Here is an 8,269-nt window from a genome sequence, read left to right on the forward strand (position 1 = left end):
AAAAAGTTGGAGGTTCGTCGCTTTCGGCTAGTACTAGGCCCAAGCAACCTAAAGCAACATGCAGCGCTACTTAGCGATAAAAAGAGCGCTTCAATACGATGTACGAGAGCGAAGCGAAACAGTCGAAATGCAGCGCTGCCTCGTTGCCGAAATGTAGCGCTCATGCAGCCAATCCGTGAAACAGCGGCAGCTATCGTAAAGCTTTACAGATTAGCTGCAAGAGCGCTACATTTCGGCAATATGCAGCGCATGTATTGAAGCGCTCTTTTTATCGCTAAGTAGCGCTGCATGTTGCTTTAGGTTGCTTGGATAGTTTAAATGTGTGCGTGCAGTTAGCATTTTTATTTGTGTAAGTGAATCAGTTGACTGAAGAATGTGTGTATGTGTGTTAGTTTATATCGGCAATGAGCCTGTTTGACAGGATTGTTCCTGATATTTCTGCATGGCATGGTTTTGCAAAGGTATACTGTTGTGGAGCATTTGTTTTAATTGCCCAGTACCTTAAACATGTTTTTATGTCCATGTCCTTAAAATTTGGATGTTCCGTTGACATGCTGCTTTCCTCCTCATCACTTCCTGATTCGTTTGCTGGTATTTCATTAAGAACGTGACAATTTGCTTCACTGTTTCGATATGGTTTTGTTTCTGCCAAGGTTCTGTTTCCGGGCTCCTCGATGCTTACAGTTGGAATTTGTGGTGCCTCTTCGTTTGAGGTCCTTTTTTTCATATACACATCTCTTTTTCGGTATAACACACCAGACTTCCGCAACCTTTTTGCATTCATTTCACTATGTTTGCTTTATCACAACTAAATTCTCCAAGAACAAACCTCACGTACCAAAATATAGATTGCAAATGACATACACACACCTATATTTAAACTTATACTGTGAGCAGAAAATGTTTCCATTAAGGCGATTTGCCGCAAAATCGCTGCAAAACCGCTGCAAAAGAGGTTGCTTGCAGCGAAACTTTTTCAGTCAACGTGAATCGCTGCAAAACCGCTGCAGGAGAGGTTGCTTGCAGCGAAACTTTTTCAGTCAACGTGAATCGCTGCAAAACCGCTGCAGGAGAGGTTGTTTGCAGCGAAACTGTTTGACTTCACGACATTGGCTTACAATTGGCTATAAGAGCGCTGCATGAGAGGTTTCTTGCAGCATAACTTTTACAGCAGCGAAAATCGCTACAATATCGCTAAAATAGCGCTCTGCGAAACTTTAGCGTTAAAAGTAGCATGTGAAGCAAATATAGCTATAATGCAGCGCCTCATGCTGCTTTAGGCTGCTTGGGGGGTAAATCACTCAATGGAATGACGATTCTGAGATACGGTTGGGATATCATTCACACTGCTTACTGCTTACCTTAGCCTCTATAACAATAGTTTTATCAGGTCAGTGCAAACCATTCCGGGTTTCAACCCACAAGCCCCAGCTTCCATGTACGAGATGTTCCATTGTTTATTATTTTATTTTAAACTTCTTAAGCGATTAATTTTTATTCATTTTTAAATAATTTTTACATAATATAACAGAAATATTCTATACAAAACATTAGTTATTTTTTATTTTTCTTTGTTTCTTTAAATATACTTTCATATTTTTTGCGTACTTTCCTTCGGCAGCATGTTTTTCCTCTTCTTTTCTCTTACCTCGTCCGCGTCTACTGGTGTGCACACTGTGTAACACTGTCACTGCTTTGGCCGCAAACAACCGGGTTCCGCTACGACTCGGTAGTGTAAGGTTTTGGCATCCGAATCAATCCGGAAGCGTTCGCGCTGATCGAGTCGGATCCCGAAACCAATCTCGAACCCGACCCCAAACGCTTTTTTTATAATCTGGCGCTTAGTTATCATCGTACCGTTTGGATTTATGTTTTTGCTTACTTTCTTATTTGCTCTGCGATACGATTGCCACAAACAACCAATTCAATTTGGGCTGGGCGTGTAGTGTGGGAGATAAAGGGAATGGGGGTAGGGTGTGCCGGTGAGGGGTGAGTTTGACAGATCGAGAAGGAGCTTTACTGTGTCTCCTCGCGCTTTCACCGCAATCCTTCTGCATTCGCTTGTAGTCGCGCACGAACTGTGTACGTATGTGTGAGCTGTGTTGTTGATAGTGTATTAGAATTTCTAGTATGAACACCCCCTTGGCACTGGCATTGGCGCGCGCATACGCATCTACTGAACCCCCGTCACCCATTTTGGTAGAGGGGGGAGGGGGGGAAGGGTGTGTAAAAAACACAAACAAACAAAACCCACCCCCTCCATTCTGGCCACTCTCCTATAGCGGTGTCGGTTTGCCGATTGGGTTTTTTTTTTTAATTTTAACGCACGTCCTAGGTTGAAACTATGGCAGCAATGTGAGGTGTCTCGTGTCGATGTGAGCCATGCGTTCATGACGCTTATGGCGCGATTGGCCATACCCGCGCCACCATGCGCCATTTTTGTTTTACTTTTGTTACTAAGGGTGCGTATTTCTCGCAGGCGATCGTGGCGATGCATGCCCGTGGTTTGTTTTTTTTTGTTTGGTTTTGTTTGTTTGCATATATTAGTGTTTTGCTGTTTTGCTTCGTTTTCTCGATTTTTTGTTGCTATTTTTTGTTTGCTTACTTTTGTTGAATTATATTCAAAAACCCGTTTAATTAGTTCTCGTACTTCCTTTATTACGCGCCCCCTGCTGCCCGTCCGATCACCATTTAAATACTTGAATATTATTTAGATTAATAATTCTAGGTATTAAATGAATTCGACTTTAATCAATGTGTTTTGTGGGTGAGTGTGTGTATGTGTGTGTGTGTGTGTGTGCTTGGATGTGTATTTGTCTGTATGCGTGTACGTGTAAATGTATTTTTCCGTAATCAGTATGTTAATTAACAAAATTTGTTAATTCACCATGTTTGTTTTTTTTTTTGGGTAGATTATTTTGTTCCTGGGTTTGGTTTTGTGTTAGTAGTAGTTAGTTAGCCACTAAATTCCGATAAGTTCTGTCAATGTACGTGCAAGTCGCCCGAGTGTTTGCTTCGTTTTCGTTTTTTCTCTCTCCCATTTTTAGCTAACACATCCATCTGTTCACACAACTGCACACCTTTTATTCGGTTCCGATTTCCTTTTGTTCTTATCTCCTTCGCATTGTTTTTTGTCCTGTTTTATATTTCGTTTCTTTCGCTCGTGATTTCTCTTCTACGTTACTTTTCTTCTTTTTCTCTCGCGCATATTTGGCGTGACCGGTGATTCGCATAGATTGTTTATGTTTTTTTGACGCTTTTCTTTTTCTTTTATATATTTAAAAAAATATGTTTACGATATCGTTTGTTTTTTGTTCTTTTTTTTCTGTTTGTTTGTTTTGGTATTAGAAGTTTTTGCTATATTTCAATTATTTTTCATCGTTTCTAACCATTTATTACCACCTATCATTATCCAACCCCCCGGGGTATGTTTTATTTTTTCTTATTTCCGACCGCTAGGCAGATACCAACGTTTGCTACAAACACCGTTCACACCGTGAATCCACTTTCCACGTGCCACTAGGACGCGATGGCGCGCTGCTTTAGAAGGATTGTCTACCCATCCAGGAATGAACAAACAGTCGGTGTGGTGGTTTCACACTAGTTACAGCTGTGTTGCTCTCTTAACGTTTTATTTATGTTTGTTTGTTTCATTTGCGCCGCTAGGTGTGCGCGTCTTCGATAAAGGTGCGTCGCGTACAATCGGACACACTACATCGGCCATAACGTTAGTGTTGATGTTTTGCAAAAAAACTAGCGCTTCACATTAGATATCGAGTACAAACCAACATTCTGGACAGTTATTGTTTTGGATTGTTGGGGGTTTTGTATTATTCGTACAGTGCAGTGTTGCAATGTTAACGCGTGTACGTATTACGCTCGAATGTGTGGTGTGTTGCAAATGTATTCTCTAATATGCAACCCATGACTGGGTGGGGCGGTCAATTGCTGACGGACTCACTACATTGTTCAGCTGGTTTTTCCGCACGCAACAGAGAAATAGAGACAGAGAGCGCTCGCGTGTGCTTGTCGTGTTCCGTACTTAGGAGGCTTAGGGCAGTGTTAGATATAATATAACCATCCGCTATCTTCTCTGTCTACGAATTCGCGCTTTGTTGATGCTATGTTTTAAACGACAAGTTGCGTACGCTACACACGTTCACGCGATTGGAGAGCCAGCCAGCAATATGGGATGACCGTTGCTCTAGTGATACACATCTAAACATCGTACACATTGCGGCATCATCATTCACACACGCACGCACACACACCTACACCTTTCGTACGAATGATTTTATTCCCATTTTTTCACTACAATTTTAGGTACGTTGCTTGCTTCTATCGTGTTTCTTTGCTTCTTCCAGTTTCTTACGTTAAAGTGTTCACGTCTGCAGAAACAGAACAGGACCGAAAAAAAAACCCAATGTGGATATCAGTTTTATTTTTCTCTTCCATTTCTATGTATTGAAAGAGTCCTAGCAGTGTTGTGGTTCAAGTTCGATCTGTGAATTTTCATAGCTCTGATGAGTCGTGAACAGGAGTCGTGAACCTCAGTGGGTTGCATTAATTCCAACCAAGTTGCGCAACTTTATAGCGAAAAATGCACACTTATACACCCAAGCCTAAATAAATACGTATAAAACAGTCGATAGATTTTGTCTCTTCTGGGAAGACAAAGAAAAACACGGAAAAAACAGACACCTGTCATAAATAATTACACTATTTGATAGAAAAAAATCGGTTCCTAGTGAACTGTCAAAACCGGAATGATTGTTGTGTCAGGTGGAGGCTTTTCGTTTTGACAACCCCCCCCCCCCCCCCCCTCGCTCTCTATTCCTACACACTCACACTCTCACACACATGCTGACATTTTTACTGTGGGCTCCAGTTTGGGGAAGTGTTTGTTCTGTGCTTATTACATATACAATGGATTAACAAATTAACACATCCATTCATATACATTTGTTTCGTGGTTTCACGGTATTACTTGTCCGGGTAGAGCGGGGAAATGATAGGATAACAATTACCCTACACCTTGTCGAGTGTGATTTTTCTCTCCGGATTTTCCGGCCCGCTTTATGTTGTATTTTGTTTTTGTTTTGCTGTTGTTTGTTTGTTTTAGCATATAAAATACACAATTCGTTCCGTGTTTTATAAATCGCTTTTCACCCAGCCGATGTCGATGTTTGTTTGAACTACCAAAGGGCATCTCAGACACCAATTTTTAATGTGCTCTCAAATGATATATTGATAAAAATAGCTACTGCTGTTTGATTAGATTAGAGGAAGGTAAAAATTCTACCAGGTGTAACACATCGTGTAGCATTTTGGCACATAATTGTCACGAATTGGCTAATTATTGGTAGGGTGGAGATTACTAAAAAAAAAAACACTTGACGGTTGGTGGAATTAAACTGTTGTAAAACTTATCTAATGCGCTTCCTTTTGCTTACTTTAGTATCAATGATATTGATCCGTTGCGATGATAACTAAACGAATTACCCCAATATTATTTCCCAAATTAAGCTTGTTGGATATTACGTTCTGTATCAGAATGTGTCAAAAAACTAACACTTAACTTCTTTTCCCGTAAAGACATCGTAACGTAATGCTAAGGTAAAGTAGTGCGGTGTGTGTATACTTAGTTTATTTAGCAGCGCTCGCAAAGCGCCAACCCGCACGAGAAAACTAATGGCAGTGATGTTACTACACGATTGATTGAAGAGAACCAAACGTAACGCATCGTGTTCCAATCTATCTTTTTTACCGGCGTTCTTCGTCGCTTTAAATTAAAACTAAACCCACGTGTCCTTAGGAGAGCGGTGGCTGAGCTTGAATCACACCTCAAACATCTAACAACCCTGGTTTTACAGGTACGGTTTTTCTTGTGTGTGTGTGTGTGGGGGGGGGGGGGGGGCAGTGAAAAATGTACGCGAATGAACAAAATCACACACACACTCTTACATGCAGGAAAAAGCGGTTGACCAAATATTGGGAGGAGATATCTAGATGCGTGAACAGAAGAAGACTTTTTACCAGGACACCTGCCCTACACTATCGCCCCAATGTACAGTGCAATTACTGTGTGTGTGTGTGTGTGTGTGTGTGTGTGTGTGCTTTATTGTGTATGCAGTGTGTGCGGGCGATAAGGAAGATACAAAACCAACATCTTTCCAGTAGAACCGTAGAAGCTCTACACTGTCAACTTGCACATTGGTTAAGCCGAAAATGGCCAAACCAAGTCTTCTTCTTTTCTCCCAACCTCACACACACACACACACACGAACACGAACACACAGCAATGAGTGCAAGTGTATTATTCACACTAATACCGCCATTTTGTTTGTTTGCTTATTTGTTGTTTTATTTCGAACTTTCATTTCATCCGCCATTTTATAACGTGACCACCAACAATGGCCGCTCCGTGTGCGCGTGTGTGTATTGGTATAGGTGACCCTGGCGTGGGGCGTAAGAAAAAACAAAATGGCACAACACACAACTCAGTTCACACACACACACACCCACACACACTTTGTCCTATACGCTGCGACCGTGTTTAGCTCACCAATATATCGTTAACCGAGCCGTAGAGCTGATTATTGCAAAGTTAATATTTGTTCGCGAAAGCGTGTCAACAAATGGCTTGCTTTGTTTTTAGTTTTGTTTGTTTGACAATTACTAGCATTGTATCATCCACAAACTTGGGGTATATCTGCGTGGATGGATAACATCACCATGCTCGTTTTATCAATAATATAATATATATTATTTCACGTCCCCTAAACACGCCACACCACAATGCTTCGGTGCTTCTGCAGGGGTTGGTTGTTATATCTTATCTCGATTCATGTGTTATTTTTCCCAATGTTTCGCGTTTGCCGCCTTACTTCCCTTTCCTTTGTAACAGCAAGACACGGCAGGGGGTTTCGTTCACCTTTATTCGGGTTTGTTTTTAGGTTTTTTCGATTAAATTCATGTTTCTTTTTGTTGTTGTTGTTTTAGGGGGTTGGAGGCATGGTGCAAGTATAGAACGTTCCCATTTTGCGTTTCATAGTATGTGTTGTATTAGGGTTTGCCTTTGCTTATACGTTGGAAGGGTGGTGGTGGATCGTATAATTTTGAGGACGGGATGCGGAAATGAAGGGAAATGGGGATGGTATTTTGTTGTGTTATCGATTATCATCAATTTTTCCACAGTGTTTACCATGTTCCTGTTTTTTTTGTGTGTGTTTGTTTGTGAGATTCTATAGTTTTATTATTGAATTACTGTGAGTTTTTGTTTGTTTGTTTTTTTTTGTTTGTTACGCGTGTTTTATTTCTCACTTCTGTCTCTTTAGAGTTTCGTCGTTTCAACTATAGGTATGTTTCACTCATTATAACAACTGTTTTTTTGTTTTGTTTTTCTTTTACTTTAACCTGGGACGCGTCTACTAATCGTTCGCTAACCTGTTGCAATTAAATGATTTTTCCCTTTTATTATTTGTTTGTGTATGTGTGTGTATATGTGTATGCGTGAGCCTCGGTACTTGCCTTCACTATGGGGATTTTGGCTTTTTTTAGGTTATTTTAACCATGTGTTCGGGTTCTCACTATCTCGCTTTACGATTGCCTACAGTGCATTCTAACCCTTTCGCGCTCCTCTTCGAGGCTGTGTACGTTGGTATGGATGTGTGTGATCATTTGAAATTTTAAACGCAAACTCGAGCATCAAATTTTGATGCAATTTGATGGTGGCCTTTTTGGGGGAGGGAGCTCAAATGCCAATATCCATGCTAACCCTCGCGCCAACTTCGGTTTTTGCCAACTTTGCTCATCACTACTTTACAAATAAAACTAGTCTAAGTACGGCTTTTTATACTATTTTGCTTGAAAATGTCCTCAGTTGCATTCGCATGTGTGTGTGTGTGTGTGATTTGTTTTCTTTCCTGCTTGCCGTACACGTGTCCCTGCTACAGGGTTTTCCGCGATAGAACCCACCGCTACCGGTTGCCCCCCCGTTTTTATTTTCTGGAATGAATGAGTTATACCTTCGTTCTAGTTCGTTCTTCCTTCTTTGTTTTTGTTAATAATAAGCTAATTCGACCGTACATGTCCGTTGTTACGATATTTTGTTTGTTTTGTATCAATTTTGTTTATTTTGTTTCGTTTTGTTTTGCTCTAGTTCTCGTTCACGGTGCCCACAGTTTTAAAGTTTGACTTTTTGTTTCCATTTTTATGTTTCTTTTCTTTTGTTAATTTAATTGCTTCGTTTTATCCTTACAAGCTACTA

The sequence above is a fragment of the Anopheles moucheti genome, chromosome 3, assembly GCF_943734755.1.
Source record: "Anopheles moucheti chromosome 3, idAnoMoucSN_F20_07, whole genome shotgun sequence".
NCBI lineage: Eukaryota > Metazoa > Arthropoda > Insecta > Diptera > Culicidae > Anopheles > Anopheles moucheti.